General features: G+C 38.6%; 1 long non-coding RNA gene across 1 annotated transcript in view; it reads left to right on the top strand.

The window, feature by feature from the left end:
• The window catches only part of LOC140636883 (uncharacterized), a 126,707-nt gene extending 115,266 nt beyond the window's left edge, over positions 1–11,441 (top strand). Inside the window, exon 9 of the long non-coding RNA XR_012034120.1 lies at positions 10,852–11,441. This is a non-coding gene — a long non-coding RNA (uncharacterized lncRNA). The remainder of the gene's footprint in view (positions 1–10,851) is intronic.
• Positions 11,442–12,469: the final 1,028 nt, after the last annotated feature.

The following is a 12,469-nucleotide window of genomic DNA, read 5'->3' as shown; positions in this document are numbered from 1 at the left end:
TAAAGTTTTGTTGGAACACAACAACATCCATTTGCTTACATATTGTCTACGGCTTCTTTTGCACTGCAAGGACAGGATTGAGTAGTTCAGACAGATATCACATGGCCCACAAATACTGGTTTGTACCACATGACTGAAATACTTTCTGGATCTTTTCTGAAACTTTACTGACCCCTGTTAGGCTAAACTAGACTAGATAAACTAGACTGTACTATACTAGAATTTCTCGCTGCCAATGGGGAAACGATTGTAATGAAACAAATGAAGAAGTAATACTTACAGCTTTTTTTTTTTTCTTGTGGATAATTCAAATGAGTTAAGATTAATGTTTATCAAGGGGTGCCTGACTTGCTCAGTAAGTAGAGCATGTGACTTGTGATCTCAGGGTTGTGAGTTCAAGCTCCACGTTGAGTGTAGATTACTTAAAGATAAAATTAAAGAAAGAAAGATAAATGTTTGTCAATTTGTCCTTTGAAGGTGACTATAAAATAAAATCTATATATTCAAGAACATATTGAAGTTTGTTAGATATTCCAGTATTCTTTATAGCCAGACAAGCTATATGATAAAAAGGTTAAGCATATCATGATTTCATACGATTCACAAATCACCTTAGGTATGTATCTATGTGTCTTTCTACTACCTATTCCACAATTACATACACCACCATATCTATATGCATGAGTGAAATCAGATAGAACTGAAGGTTTGAATTGCTTTCTATTGCCTGGAATCCATAACACAGTCTTGGATTCCAGGAACCATGTCCCAATTCTCGCTATTCATAGGACGAGATGGAAGGAGTTTGTTAAATTGGGCCAATAAAACAGATTCTGTACACAAGCACAGCCTTTGTTTACTCTGCAAGCTCACTGATTGTCATTTTTGTTGTTGCTACAACCCTGGGAATTGTATTTCTCCCTGGAGAAATGTTGGAAGGGTGGGGGCTTCCAGAGTTAAGAAAAAAAAAAAAAAAAAAAACAGAGGAAGTGAGAAATGAGAGAAACGTCAATCCCTTGGGCATTCTATTTACTTTGCCTTAAAAAAAAAAAATTTACACTGGTCTTTACTGAAATTCATCAGCACTTTTTGAAATCATAAAATGTGTTACCCTGTTAGGGACCCAAAGAATTTTATAGTACATACAACTTCCCTGTGGGTCTTAAATTTAGTCTCATCAGTATTCATCATTCCTCTGAAGAACAAACAAAATCACAGTCCCACTGGGAAGACAGAAAATCTCAAGCATTGAATTGAATTCCTTTTGTTCTTTTACTCTTTCCTTCCCTTGAATCCATAACCCAGCTCTGTCAAAGTGAATTGACTAGCAAGTGACATGAAATAAAGCATCAGCCATTTGAATTTTCCCTACGAAAAGGAAAGTAGTGGAATTGGGAACAATATTGAACTCTTTTCCAGAAAGCCTTAAAAAATATTTTTTTTAAAGACACACCATCAAGATGGATGAGAAAGAAAGGGCAAAATGAACACGAGAGGAGGATCCTTCAGTGACTCAGCGGCTTAGCGCCTGCCATTGGCCCAGGGAGTGATCCTGGAGTCCTGGGCTTGAGTCACACATGGGGCTCCCAGCATGGAGCCGGTTTCTCCCTCTGCCTGTGTCTCTGCCTCTCTCTCTTTCTTTCTCTCTGTGTCTCTCATGAATAAATAAATAAAATCTTTAAAAAAAATGAACAAGAGAAACAAGCAACTATTTCAAGGATTTGAAATAATTATAGATTTACCTATTAGAAATTAATTTTGGCAACGCTGTCCTCCTATCAAGTACATTTCCTTTGAGGGTTACAGAAGACAGAGGAAGAGAGTAAGTGACCTGACTGACCATGTACAAAGGGGGAAGAGTTTGGCAACACATTAGTTTGCCCTACTAACAAGTTAATTGAAAGATGAAAGGAAAGAGTCCAGGACAAGGAATTCCCTTTTCCTGATTGTGTCTGAACAGGAGTCATTTCCCCATATCATTCACCTACAGTTGGATACTGTAAAAGAGCTTGCATCATCCTCTGGGCCTCCCCCACCCTTCATAAACACCACCAGATGGATGAGGGACTGAGTTGGATAGACCTGGAATAGGCTAACTCATCTTAGCCCATCTTTCCTTCAGAATTCTTGGGTTACTATTTGATTTTCTAAGACATCTCAGGGAAATTACCTGCCTTGGTTGGCTACTTTATAATTTTTATGAACTAGATTTTGTAAAAAGATTTATTTTTAATTTTTACAGCCTTTTACTGCAGATGCTATGGCTTATTCTCTTATCTGATGTAGAACCAGAAGCCCTGTGAGGAATGTTGGGATCCTTATGTTCCTCACAGCATTAACTAAATATTCCAGCATGGTCCAAACACACCATTAGAATGCTAGGGTTGCAAAGAAAGTTGGACTTCATATAATTCAACTTACCAACCCAGTTTCTATCATAGCTGTGCACATTCACACATTATAGGAAGTCAAGTTACCTTCTATCAGCTGTAAGTACTGCAAGTATTGCCTGGTATGATGGAAAGCACAGTGGATAGGGACTCAGATGATCTGGGATCACATCCTAACTCTGACACTCAAAGTTATAGGATGGTGAACTTACCTTGAATTTTCTGAGCCTGAATTTCCTAATCTATAAGGTGGTGATGACAGTCTCTTTTCTATCTGCTGCATACGGTTATCACATGGATAGTGTGAAGAAATGAATGATGTAAAGGCAGTTCGTAGACTCCAGGGAGGGTGCCATATGAAAGCAAGGGGCTTATTCCATTCCATCTCACAGAGTGGCATAGCATATTGAACAAGGAATTGGGGAAAGTGAGTCATAACTTTTCTACAGGATGCCAGCCATGAGCACAGTCTGCTTTCTTTTTCAGACAGAAACTAAGTATATTACGCTCTTTACTTGGGAGTGGATGTGGGAGCAAGAGGGTCAGAAGCATTAGAAAATTAAGTTCCTTAAGGCGTTGTCTGATAATTCCAACCTTGATGTACCAAAAAATTCTGTTTTATTTGGTACCCCTCAGGAAAACAATTAGATCCTTCTCAATCTTATCTCAGAAATATTTATCTTATCTTGTACCTGACTTATTTTAAATCTGTTTAAGTGTAGGATTTATATTTTGTAACAGCTTCCACAGTGTGTAAAACAACAGTATGTCACACTGAAGTATGAATATAGTCAATGACCCAGTCATATAAATTTAAGCCAAACTCAGGGATTATACCACTTGTTTCACAAAACTTTTCTTTAGAAAAATGTCCTAGAAATTGTACTTTTATTTACATATAACCAATACAAATATAAAATTATGAAAACTGCAGCTAAAATTGGAATAAGACATTGAAGAGCTGGCATGAATAGAGACATACAATATATATTCACTGAGACACATTACTCAATTAACTAAATGTTGCTTTTTTTTTTTAATCAGAAAAAAATAGGCCTCTGAGTCCTCTATTCTAAAATGAATGCTGCATAAGAGAACAACTTTCTGACTTATTCACAACTCTGATGTGTGCTACCAACATCTAAATGAACTTGTAACCTTCTAGGGCTCTGACTGGTCTGGCTTATAAGAAAGTTAATACCAAATGTTGGGCTTTGAGTCAACTCTCAAGTTGTCCCCATCATAGCAACAGGAAGACCAGCTTCCCAGGAAAAAGTGAGGAAAAAACGGGAAGAATTTTGTATATATTATAAAACCATCCATAGACTTGAAATCAGCTAAGCGAATTTATGGTTTTATTTGTCCTGAAAAACTTTGAAAGTTTTAGTTAATACAGAACACCAGACATAGAAAACCACCAACACTTTGGGACAACTAAACCAACAGTGATGCTCCTTCCAACTGTGGTATCTTTTGAGAGAGGCACCATGGCCACATCCACATAGCCTGGGCCTCCAGAACATCTTGAGTCTGTCACCAGTAATCTATCTTCACTCTACTGCTTGTTTTAAGACACAATTTACAAACCCATTAATCTGGTGAGAAGAATGCCTGGCTCAGAAACGTGAGTACAGAGTATTCCTTTAGTGAGTTTCAGGTTGGGTGCTCATAAAATTAAAGCTACATAGTCTTTTCCTCATCTCCAGTCAGGTGGCAGAGCAACAGTACACTGAGTGGAATGGTTTGTCTCGACTGAGATGGATCTTGAGTTTGAACCCTGATAAGCCATCTGTAACATTATGCCTTTGGATTAAAAAATGAGTCTGCATATTTTTAAGCATGTAGAAAATCACAGAGGAACTCAGAAGGACATAAGTAATGTTTAGCAGAGAATTCTGTTTGCCTTTGCATCTCTTAATTGTATGAAGATGGCTTCAAGATCTATAAGATGTTACAGTCAAATGACAGACCATGAGGGCTTATCTCCAGCTAAATCAAGCACATGCCATAAAGCATAGGAGTTAAATCAAGGAATAGGCATAGTTTTTATTCCTGGAAAGGGCATGCACCCCCCACCCCCAGAAAGAATGCCATGTGATGTGGTTTTAATTTATGCTGTGTCAGGAGTCAACAAGTGTAATAATAAGCTTACTACCATATACTGAACTCCCACACATTGTCTTTTATGGGGACTTTGCATTCATTACTCTGAGAAGTAGAGACTTTTATTCCCATTTTAAAGATGAGTAAACAGTAGGTTAGAGAGGTTAAACAACATCTGCAAGTTTATCCAGCTTGTGGAGGTTTAAGTTAGGGGTCAAATAAAGAATAAAAGGATCCAGTTTTCAACTACAATTTACCAGGAACCAACCTCCCTGAACACTAAATTCCCTACATTTTACTTTATATTCAAATCATTTATTATGATTTTTCACATTTACTATCTTCAGCTTTTCACATTTACCATCTTGTTCACTCAGGAAGAAGTGAAGAAGCTTTTCACATTTACTATCTTCTTCACTCAGGAGTTCTGAGTGCAACTCTGTCTTTTGCTGTGCTAGACTGAAAATATTGAGAAGAGAAACCGCCCCCCCCCCCAATTTAGTTTGGTGGGAAGGCAAACATATAAACTATTGGTAATACGTAGGAGAACACTCTTTAGCCTTTGAAATCATAAACCAAATTTTCCCATATACCAAGAAAATAAGGTAAGCTGAATAACTATTTGGGGCATATGGAGAACATTTCTGTTTACTCTGTCTAGAGTTCAGGATACAACTTGACCATCAAGCACCTAGAGCTTAAAAGAGCATGGACTTAGGTCAGAAAAATGATGAACTAGAGAGGGAATTTCTGTATATATCCTGGCAGATGATGTAACAGACAGATCTTTAAGTCCAGCAGCTCCCAGTGTCAGTGACCTAATGCCCCAAAAAACTCTCCCATATGATAACTTCATCAGATATCATCAGAGAAGATTGTCTTAGGTGAATCAAGATGGAGCTCTTAGGTTCATCAAAAAATGCTCCATTCATCAAAGGCAGAAGTCATGGAGGAAATAAATTATAATCTATGTCCAGTATTCTTTAGGAACGTTTGGTGGTAGCAGTTAATTTTCATTACCTTTATGGTTCTGGCAGATGTAGGCGAAAAAAATCTTTTGAGGAGGAGGGTAGATGTTGGCATTACCAAGGTACCTGGGTTAACTTTTAAGTCTGTAAGGGTAGAAGTATGCTGTTTTTGTTCATCATTCCATCCACAAAATGTGGCACAATACCAGACACACACAAGCCATGTAATATACACTGGTTACGTGAAAAGGAATTTAATCTAATGTGATGATGCTTTTAAAATTTGTCCTTATCAAAACAACCCATTAATATATTGTTTTATTTTTAATGGCAAGAATCCTTGTAGGCAGATGAGAAACTGATAATGCCTATAGTTGGAAAAAAATAAAAGTCAGGGGTCGTTAATAAACCAATTGGTTCTGAAACCAGGTCCTCATGAAACTCTTCCATTCTACAAAATAGCATAAATATTTAGTTCACAGTCCCATGTGAAATAAACCCCTTAAAATTTTCTTTAGAAAATTTCTTTAGACAATGGAACCCAGGCTTGTTTGGAGTATTTATTAAAAGTGAGGTTTCACCTTGGTTTATGTCAAAATCATGGTACCAGAAGACAGCTGTTAACATTGTCCTTCATAGAATAATGCCACTTGGGTTATTGTTTATTTTGATTGGAATGGATTTGTTATTAGAAACAATATTTTCTCTCATACCAATTACAGGCAACCACTTCCTTTTTGAGAGACAAAATAAGTTGCTGCCAGGAAGACCCTGAGTTCCTCTTTTCCTGCCTTTTTGTCTCTTGGTCATGATAAAAATCCCATTTAGCTGTGTGCTTTCGCTATTGTATGTCTACTTGCACTGTTCCCTAGTTGTTAGCGTTGACATTTCCATTCTCTGGTTTGGGTTGCTATTGCCCCCTGCAACCTTTTCCCCACAGCTTCTGATAACTGGCTTCCTTCTCTCAAATGGAGCTCCCATGTCAACTGTAACAATCAGCAAAAGACACCCAAAAGCTTGCTGTTGCTCACCAAAACCTGATAGTTTGCTTGTGCTACCTGCCAACATTCCTAAAAATACACAACACACCCCGCGCCATAAACCCACAGCAGCATTCTCACTAATGGGTGAGATCCTGGAACCTTGAATTATCTTGAAAGCAAATGGTGATTAAACACTTCTCCCAACCCTGGGATGCTGGGGCGGGGAAGGAAAAAAAGCTAGGGATTGGAATCCATTATGTGGCCGAGGCTTCTGTCTGGTCGATTTAAGCAGATTGAAGCCCAGGCAGTGGCACATAACCGCCTCAGGTGAGGGAGCGCAGTGTTCCTGTGGGGTTATCAACCCGGCCAGGCCTTGAAGGCAGAGCAAAGCCCTTCCACTGGGAAGTTCTTCCTAAGTGCTTGCATGGCATCCATGGGATTATCCCACCCCACTCACACATCATCTGGCTTTAAACTTCAGGCCCTCTGGCAAAGAAGAGACGAAACGTTCTATTTGAGCCCTCCTCCCTCTTATCCTGTGGTCCTGCCTTTCCCCGTCCTGTCTCCTAGCAGCCGCTGGCTGAGTCCTGCCCTTCTCTGCCAAGCACCAGGCTGGATTAGCTGCAAGCCAATAGCTGGGGGTCAGGATTAAGAGGCCAGTGTGCACTTTAATACAAGCTGCCTATAATTAATGGCATTATTAATAGCTTGACTGAAAAATTCATTAAAAAATCCATTAAAAATAAATACCCTTTTACAAAAGGCATTGCCTTGGGTAAGAAAAACAGAAAAAAAGATAAAGGAAAATTGATTGGTGGCTTTCAGTTCACAGAAAGACAGACCATAGTTCAAACTGATTAAAATTGAACATTTTAGATTAAGTACCCTTGCCAAAATATTCTCTGTAGTTACCCAATATGAAAATATTACGATGGGCCACATATTTCTGTATTTATTTTTTTTTAATGTATCAAGAGTCGGGATATAAGATGTACAGGTAGCTGCTTGAATAACTTTCTTCAAGCGGACAATCTCGACCTTCAAGAATAGTAGGACGTCCCCTGAAATGCCGGTTAACTGTATCTGATTAACTCAGATACAATGGATCTGTTGAGAGGTGGATTATTCACCACAAACTCATGACATGTTTGGCAACCTGACTATCGTCTGTGTGAGCACCGATCCCTTTTCTTTTCTTTTCTTTTCCTTTCTTCTCTCTCTCTTTTCTTTTGCATTCATACCACAGCTTTCCTCCTCCGTATATCTGGCTCTGTAACTTGGAATCGATCTTATTGAGTTTTGCCTCAGCCCAAGTAAACAGTGTTGATGGTGATTGGAATGTCTGTGGTTCGGATGTTTGCTCAGAGAAAAGTGGAGATGGGAAGGAAAAGTGCTGTTGGGTGTGCAGCCTCCCCCTGCTTTCTCCTCCGTAAAGATTTGTTTGTGTTGATACTAAATCTGATCTTTTGGGTCAACTTTGCTCTGAGTCTAATCTGCTCATTGGTGTGAGATGATCATTGTCTTCCAGAGGTACAGGCGACCATGCCCTCTCAGAAAAAGACCCCATTCATGAGCGTATTTGCTTGAAGAGAGCTTTTATTCACTTCACCTGTTATGTTGTGCCTATAGAGCACAAAGCCAAGTGGAGATTAGGCAATTATCTGGTTAATAGGATCAACATAGACAAGAAGTTCATTCAATAGGCATTTCTGACTGCACACCACGCACAGCTCAGCAGCCTTCGATGCGAAAAGAGGCACAGGGTGAGGAGGAAACACGCTGCTGCTTTAGTTCGTAACATGATAAAGGAAATGAGACATAAACACAGCCAACAACTGACACACAATTTATAAGCAAGGGCAGAATTATGTGGGATCCTATGCATTAAAGTCGAGAATATAACAAGTTAAAAATTATAAGAAGTGGTTAAGCCTGACTAAATTTCTTGGAAAAGGCAAATCTAAGTCTATGTGTATTCAGACATCTCCAATTCACCACTTTTAAATCGAATCATTTCAGACAATATGTTTTTTTTTCACCTTTTAAAATGCGTTAAATCCCCTTTGTTGCTACTCCACTAAGTTCCCACAATTTTTACTGAAGATTATATTGAATTCCTGGAAATATTGAGAAACTTGTTGTTATCTGGGATTCATGAAGTTACCCACAGATGTTATGTTAAGATTCTGGCATCATTTAAATTCTCCCTCTTCCCTCTTTGATCACTACATGGTACTTGCAACAGTCTTCAAAGTTAGCAGTGCAGCGTAATAGATCTTCATAGAGCAGTGGGCTCCCCAGTAGAGAGATACCCACCAGAAATGTCCTTGCTTGATTGATTGCCACTTTTTTTTTTTTTTGCTAATAAAATATGGCCCTAATTAGGAATGTGCTAAACAATTTCCCAAGTGGGAAGTGTTGGACTACCCGACTACCCAGCATTCACATTCTCTTCCATCTTTTTCTATCACTTTGATTCATGATGAATCATCCCTAACGTGCAGCATTTACACTTTTGTGAGATTCTGAAACTTAACAGAAAATTCATTGGAGTGAGGCTGTGTTGCCTACTACTCCTGTACACATAGTCCTCAGCGGGTAGCTTTTCACACGAGCTTCTATGAAAATGTGCACCACTGGTTGAAATTTTTAATGAATAATTTAATTAATTCTGTTGACATCAAAGAGTTGTGTTAACATGCATTGAAGAAAGGCTGAAACTGGGCCATTACAAAGAGGGATAAGAAAGGAAGTGAGGGCCCCAGACAAGAGAGGTCCTGCAGGAATGAAGCAGGCTAGACGATGCAAGGCCCTTGAGAGGATAATATCACTGCCCTGAGCCTTCCCCTAGCACCTGGCAAGTCCTTCTTCAGGTAGATTTGGAGTGGCAGGAGATACTGGTTTTAGAAAGGAAAGTCCTGGTAGTTAGGAAAACAAGGTCCAGCAAAGACTAACATGGTTATTAATTCTATTTTTTTTTTCCAATACTGTAACTCTGATGTCTGGATTTGCTAGGAAAGTTGCCAAATTTCAAGCATTTGGTGATCAATTTCTACCAAAGAAGAATCAAATAAGTACAGAGTATTGCCATCATTCAAAAGACCATTTTCTGAATTTAGTATATAAAATTAATGGATTTGGGGGTTGTTAATTTTAAAGCCTACTCAGTTTAATTAAAAAGTCACCACCAAAAATGTTTCATGCACAAAATACTAATTTTAATACTCTCTTGTGTGATGAAGTCCTCATGGAGGGACATAGGGAAATAATTCAAATATCTTCTTGGAAAGGTGTATTGGAATGCAAATAAGTGAGGGTGCAGTCTTGGGAATTTTTTTGAAAATTCCTTGTAACAAAAGTTTTTGGAAATACTTTGTTAAAAAACAATAATGCCCCACTACATGCAAAGAAGGTCTTTGCCATGATATCTGTTGTGTTCACAGTAGTAAGTATTGAGTCTGGTGTAAAGTGCCTGCTCCAAAGATATTTACTGAGTATATGAATAAACACTGCAGTGCAGTAGGACATCTTGGTTGACAAACATTATTCTATGAACTATCGGAGTTCCTAGCTAGTAAAAAGCATTCAATTTGTTGGTAAAATGGATGAATGATCACTTGTTACAGGCAAGATGGATGATCTTAGGTGGTTTATGAATCACCAAATCTGAGCTGTGTATTAAAAGAAGAGAATTTGAAGGATGACACCAGAAGTCTGACATGGAATGTGGAACTATTGGAGTATAAAATGGCTCTTTGGATTACACCATTCAATTAGAATGCTTCTGATTCTCAGAGAAGTTAATCATATATTTTTTTTTTCATATGTGTTATCTCCTTTAAGGTTAGAGCTGGTGTACAGCAGGGGACAGAGCATCCTCATGGAAAAGTGCCATAAAATTAACCATTTTTCTCAAGCAGAGACTGTATGGACAGGGTACAGTACTGCCTACCTGACATGATGTTAGGGATCTTGATTAAGCTCCTCTCCCCCTAACTCTATTTCCCTATGTTAATTCCCAAAATTCATAGTAACTGTTCCAGTCTTTTTTCATATTTTTAAAGATCACGCATGCCATTTGCATTCTTTACACACAGATGTCATCAGTCATTATTCTTTTGTGCGAACTAAAATCTAATATTTAAATGAAAAATTTTAGGATGAGAAGGAAAATAGATGAGGGGGAGAGAGAAAGCACATGGATATAGGGAACCTGAGAGGGGCATCATTGAAAGGAGGGAAAGTACGTGATGGAGAGGTAAAAAGATAGAATTCTGAATCCCAGCACTTTCCTTCCAGGAAGGAAAGTGCAAGATGCTTTGTTATACTGAAGACGCTAAATTAACTAAATTAACTCTCATAATCTAGATGTCCTTCAGCCTATGACTTTGGTTTTTCTTTTTTTAGGACTCCAAAGAAGTCCAAGCAAATATCTCCTCACTTCTTTACTTGCTTGTGCTGAAAATTTCAGAGGACCCTTCTTGACTGGGCCCTATATATATCAGTTTAAGGAGACTGGGCCAGGGAAAAGCAGGGAAAGGCTCTACCTGAAGCTAGACATGCTTTCCCCTCCTGGATGATTCACCTCCAGGATAGAATTCCTAAGAGACTGTTTACAATACATCGGTGAGCAGTTCTTTTTCTCATTGATTTTCACCATCTTGAGCCAGAGCTTCATGCCAGGCCTGTGTATCAGCAGCACAATCACATACACATAAGCAATACCTAGTGCCAAGGATGATTGAAATGATCAAACCAGTGTCGGGAATCCAAAAAGCTAATATAAAAGAGGTATAACTCTTGGCACCATCATAGGTCTTGGATTTAAAAGGAAATGTCATCCAAAAGAGAGAAAAAAAACAACAATAAAATGGTAGTACATGGCAACTGCCCAATGAACAAAACAAACACTAACTGAAGTAAGATGTGGCAAAAGGGAATGAGGTTTGCTGGTTTGGGTTCCAGAACTATTTTCCTAAGAGATACATGTATGTGAGTGCAATAAAAAATAAAAATAAAAATAAAATCTTTCTGAGCATTGAGAAAATGTTGCATATTCCAAGAAACAACACATTTTTCTCCCATCCAGGTCAAAATATATTTCAATTGACTCTCAAGAAGCTATCCATATGCCTTTATAAGTTCAGAATTTGGTTGTAGATAATTTTGCTTAAAGTCAGTGGGCAAAAACTAGAAGTAGGGTATGGAAATCTCTGTAGACAGAGATCTGTTGCAGCAGGATGTGACAGGTGATCACACACAGGCGGGTCAACCAAACTTGTGGACTTGAGGATTAGTCAGCCATGTCTTGATGTGGAGCTGGGGGTGAAGAAGGATGGAGGACATGTTTAGTTTACAAAGCCTGATTTTTCCAGGCATTGGGAAGGCACAAATATAAGACACCTTTGTGGATGAAAAGAATTTGGTTCCCACGTAAAGAAAGTGAGCTTTTAGTTTTTGGTGAATTTGAAAAATCAGGATATGTATTTATTTATTGGGAACTCCCAAAAGAAGAACAGAAGACACATACCCAGGGAGTTAGCAAGAGTTTTTAAGGAAACAAGAAGCAAGAGCACCATCTCAACTTAAACACGCTGAGACAAGGGGAGGAGGCCAAGAATGTTGACTTTCAAGTGAAATCAAGCCAGAAAACTTCAGAAATATGAATTAAAAACACTTGAAGGAAGAGAGCAAAAGTTTTCTAATCATTTCAAAACTAGTTATGAATTGCTTTTGGAGAACGTAGAGGGTTACTTTTTCTCAAAGTGTGAACTTTCCAGCGAATGGTCCTAAGGAGGAGTTACTAAGGCGCAGGATGTCAAGAATGGCTCACAGAGCAAACAGTTTTGCTGCATTTTGTTTAGGCAGCTTGTCTTTCAGCTGTCCGCCTTCCTCTCTATAATCAACTCTGCTCCGCTCTGTACTTGCCAGACAGACACATCAGTTCTGATGGCATGTGCCCTGCTCTGTATGCAAAAGATATCCATGAGTATTAACTAAGTTTGCAAGAGGAATTAGGATCTGT

Source organism: Canis lupus, chromosome 7, assembly GCF_048164855.1.
Source record: "Canis lupus baileyi chromosome 7, mCanLup2.hap1, whole genome shotgun sequence".
Lineage (NCBI taxonomy): Eukaryota > Metazoa > Chordata > Mammalia > Carnivora > Canidae > Canis > Canis lupus.
This window is presented reverse-complemented; position numbering and strand designations above follow the sequence as displayed.